The sequence below is a fragment of the Camelina sativa genome, chromosome 13, assembly GCF_030686135.1.
Source record: "Camelina sativa cultivar CO46 ecotype springtype chromosome 13, ASM3068613v1".
Classification (NCBI taxonomy): Eukaryota; Viridiplantae; Streptophyta; class Magnoliopsida; order Brassicales; family Brassicaceae; genus Camelina; species Camelina sativa.
Window position 1 is genome coordinate 23,749,819 of NC_141892.1, and position 4,642 is coordinate 23,754,460.

The 4,642-nt window shown below is 38.3% G+C and overlaps 2 pseudogenes across 1 annotated transcript; one reads left to right on the plus strand and one right to left on the minus strand.

Moving 5' to 3' along the window:
• Positions 1-725: 725 nt before the first annotated feature.
• LOC147929905 (putative F-box protein At4g22030 pseudogene) lies at positions 726-1,322 on the plus strand (annotated as a pseudogene).
• Positions 1,323-1,690: 368 nt separating this feature from the next.
• On the minus strand, positions 1,691-4,305 carry LOC104737292 (cysteine-rich receptor-like protein kinase 36; annotated as a pseudogene). The gene is made up of 7 exons (XR_015577612.1): positions 3,533-4,305; positions 3,332-3,457; positions 3,120-3,241; positions 2,841-3,051; positions 2,510-2,748; positions 2,236-2,374; positions 1,691-2,148 (listed from the first exon to the last, which is right to left on the minus strand). The product of XR_015577612.1 is annotated as a cysteine-rich receptor-like protein kinase 36 (transcript).
• Positions 4,306-4,642: the final 337 nt, after the last annotated feature.

Below are 4,642 nucleotides of genomic sequence, written 5' to 3' on the forward strand. Positions count from 1 at the left end.
CATGTCAAATCATGATAGGTTGTTTAAAATAATTCTTAATATATAAAATTCTGGAAATTTTTTAAAATGTTAATTAGTGAGGTGTCTAATCACTATTGGTAGTTTTAAAGCTTAGGTGGACGCCTTAAGGAGGTTATAGCTTCTACTTTTTATTAGTATAGATTTGTCAAAAAGCTGAGCCCGAAAGGCCCGAAAAACCTTATTGCCCAAACGGGTTGAGCCCGAAAAACTTTATAGCCCAAACAGGCTGAGCCCGAAAAACCTTATAGCCCAAACGGGCTGAGCAGAAAGACCCGATTTTTTCTGTACATATCTATTTAAGCCCGAATCTGGTATTTTCCAGGGTCCGGCCGGACCAGCCCGCGGGGTTTAGCCCTAATTAACATGCCTAGCGATAGGTAGTCTCTCCTCTTACGTATATGTGATCTTGGAAATATAGATTATTCATTTATAATGTATCTAAAACCCAATTTAACATTGAAGTCTACTAATTTTTTTTTTTTTTTTGATGTATCAATCTTTTAATTGCTATGAATGGCCACTTAAACGCTTCATAACATCAACAACTATTCAATTACAAATTTTGAAATGCAAAATTGGACGAATGTGAGAGATGACTCGAAAGACGTCAAAAATGTCATTGATATAGTTGGAGAAACATAAATTTCGGAGCGAATATTGTTGGAAATTTTTTAGTTTTATTTTGAAATTTTCTGATCGGAACAATGCTCGAGAAGTTTCCGGAAGAGTTTAAACCGGCGAGTTGGTGGCCTGAAAATAAACGTAACAGCCCTAAAACTGGTCTTGCGAATGGATGGAGTCAAGAGCTCGAGGCGGAGATGAGAGAAGTTGCTCATGTGGTGAAGAACAGAGACGCAGAAGAGTATGAGAGATTAGGTGACGTGGCGTTGAAGCTAAATCGGTTCTTGGCTATCTCTGGACCAGTTTTAACCGGAGTTTCGGCAGTGAGCTCTGTTTTTATCGGTCAAGATTCCGGTTTAGCTGGAATCGTGGCGATGACTTGTGCTTCTTTGGCTGCGGTTGTCAGCACTTTAGAGCATGGTGGTCAAGTGGGAATGGTGCTTGAAATGTATAGAAACTCAGCTGGATTCTTCTCTCTATTAGAAGAAACGATGAATTCGACAGAGAAGAAAGAGAACGGACAAGTGTACGAGACAAGAGTTGCGGTGAAGCTAGGGAGAAGCTTATCGGAACTAAGAGATCAAATCTTTCTCAAGTTAAGGCTAATGAATTTGCAAGCAAGCTTTTCTAGTTTTTCTATGTTAGAGAGAACTTTCTTCATTCTTTATTTGTATAGATGAATTCATTCATTCAATTCTTTGATTATGTTACAAACAAATTTATTTTACCATTTCAGTTTAAATTTCAAACATGAAACTATGTCCTAATCTTGAGCTTTAAGTTGTAGGGAGTGGGTATTTTAGCAAACCAAAATGATCAAACTCAATACGAGAAACGACACTGTAATTGACCCATTCTAATTTGGGGGTCAAAAATATTACAATAGAAGAACCGAATTTAGATCCATATATTAACTGAAATTCTTTATTACAACTTGTATAATTTGATGTATTTAAAAAAAAATATTATGTAGTTGAAGCACAAACCAATCCGAATCAATGTGAACTAGATCCGGTTATTATTCGGTAACAAAATTTCAGTACCGAAATAACCAAACTGAACCGAATTATCCGAGTAAACCACCCACAAACAAGTTCATAATAACAATGTTCCTTGTATCTTACACTATCCAACACTGCAGTTTCTGTTGCGAAATGTACATGTATATGAGGTCAGAAGAAAAAATGGAAGATTCACCGAGGATACAACACTGTAATCGTCCACTGAAAATGGATCTTTGTCTTTAAGGTTATTCATGGATATATCTGCTGGTTTCACTGAGAGAGGGAGAGTGACGAAAGCAGCTTCTGTAGGTTTAGGTATTGTCAAAGTACCGTCTCTTGCAAGCCAAACTATTACAGTGTTCATGGTTGGTCTCTTTGCTGCATTCTCGTGTACACACAACAAACCAATCTGAATCAACTTTATGATCTCGTTTTTCGGGTTTTCGTTTAAGTAAGGATCGATTATACTCTTAGGCTCTCCTTCGATCCATCTCTTCCAAGCCTGTATTAAAAGAAGATGTTATATATATGCAAGTTTCTGTATAGAAGTTCACAAAATAGATAAAATCTTATCTAGAAAAATGCTTACAAAAGCTGGAAGTCCCTCTGCTTCGAAGTTCTTGTTTCTTTCACCGCTTATCATCTCCAAAAGCATAACACCGAAGCTGTAAACATCAGATTTAGCTGAGAATTGTCCGTGTCTCACGTACTCCGGAGCCATATATCCGCTGCAAGAACGATAATCACATTAGTGGTGATTCTGGTTACAAGAGAATCTCTATATCTTGACTGCAGTATTGTGTAAAAAACAGAGGATTTATGCCTAAAACAGAGCATTTATGTCTGAAACAGAGAATACTTACTAGGTTCCAACTACTCTGCTTGTCTCTCCTCGAGTCTCATCCATGTTAAACAACCTCGCCATCCCAAAGTCTGCAACTTTAGGATTCATCTCAGCGTCTAAAAGGATATTACTCGCCTTCAAATCACGATGAATAATCCTTAGTTGAGAATCTTCATGGAGATAAAGAAGCCCTCTCGCAACACCTTCAATGATTCTGTTACCTTACATCCCATGTAAGAAGCCAACGTTTGTCCTCATCTACAGATTTTTGAAAGAAACGTTATTTCTTTTGACTGATAATATAGTATTGTGACGATAAATACATTACCATTGGTCATGTGAAGGCTTACCGAAGATGAAGTGATCAAGACTTGAATTAGGGACATGCTCGTAGACAAGAATCTCTTCATTTCCTTCATTACAGAAACCTAGAAGCTTAACTAGATTCCTATGTTGGAGTCTTGTCAAGAGTAATACTTCATTCTTAAATTCTAACTCTCCTTGTCCTGAACCTCTAGCTAATCTCTTTACCGCTATCTCTTGCCCGCTCGGTAATATCCCCTGTGACAGATGTATATCATTGAACCGTGTAAAGATTTTGATAAGATGCTTATAGTGAAATTTTTTACCTTATAGACAGATCCAAATCCACCTTGGCCAAGCTTATTTTCCGGAGAGAACTCATCGGTTGCAATTAAGATCATGCCAAGATCAAAACTTAACATAGATTGACCATCAGAATCAGAGTTCTCTGCATATACACAGTATAAAGCTATTCCTTAAGAAAAAATGCTCCAAAACTTTTCAACAGTTTACTTAAAAGTCCTGAAACTATACTCACTATTGATTTCAGCATAAATCTTCCTCCGCATCCGGCGATAAGCAAGCACGAAAGCAACAAACACGGAAAGATTAATGACCGTCGGAACAACAACAACCACAACGCTCCATGGTTGAAAAATGCTTCCTGAAAAACCCCCCCAAAAGGTTAAGTTTTATGTATAAAAAGTTAAAAACGAAGGAAACTAATCAGCTAAAGTACCTTTCTTAACCGGAGAGTCTTCTCGAGGTTGAGGAGGTCGAGGAGGCGCGGAAACTCTCTCTAGATTATCGAAAGCTCCTACGAAACGGTACAAATCCCATCGGAAATAACAACTAGGGCGTGAAACCGTTCCCCCTACTCTGTCTCGGTTATGTTCTTGATTATACCTAACATTCTCTCAAAGACAAAGATTACAGTCACTGGAAGATAAATCAGGTGTGCATTGCATCAACATATAAACCTCAGGAGTGTCTGTAAACTCTGCACTTGAGACTTCATAATACTTCAACACCGAGGACTCATCAGCCGTCGATGCAACCTCAACTGTTCGATTGGCCATGGCGGAAAACTCTAGTGAGGAACATTACCAACTTGCTCAAGCTTTAGCTCGCCAAATTTATGGACATTTGAGTAGCGTACTAGGCAAGAAACGTTTGCATCGTTTTCAGAATCCCAGTGGTATGCTTCTGTTTTGCCTTGGCATTGAGTTAAGAGATTCCTACTTACTCTATCTACGCAGCGACGACAAGCCTTTTCTTCGTAGTGTTTTCGACAAAGAGCAAGAGCGTAAACTCCACCTTGTGAAGCGTTGTAGAAACCGCGTTCTCTGATAACGTTTGAAGCAAGAGAAGGTAATAGACCTCGAGGTTTTCGCCATAGGTTGTGTTTAGAGAGAAGTTTTCATCGCCGCAGAGGAAGGTAGTGTGAACGCCACTGATGAGGATGTAGAAGAGAAGAAAACAAAGGAGGTGAAAAAGAAAGGATTTTTCCATCTATATAAACAATCAACGTTTGATTATTAAAACGTATAGTTTGGCTTTAAATAAACATCTTTTGATTTGTAAAATTTCTCTTGAGGATCAAACAAGAAGAGACTTTTCTATTATCATGTCGTTTTCACAAATGAAGAAACCCTGACTTTTTATGGTGTGACTGTGACCTAATAAGCAAAACAAAGACTTTTCTTTTCCTCAAATTACGCTTACGTAAACGATGCGTCGAACACTTCGTTGTTCTTATGCCTCAAGTGGACACAACGACGTCGTTTCCGGTTCCAAACAATATAGAAACGACAAGGGTATATGAATGGAGTCAAGGCGTACTACGGGT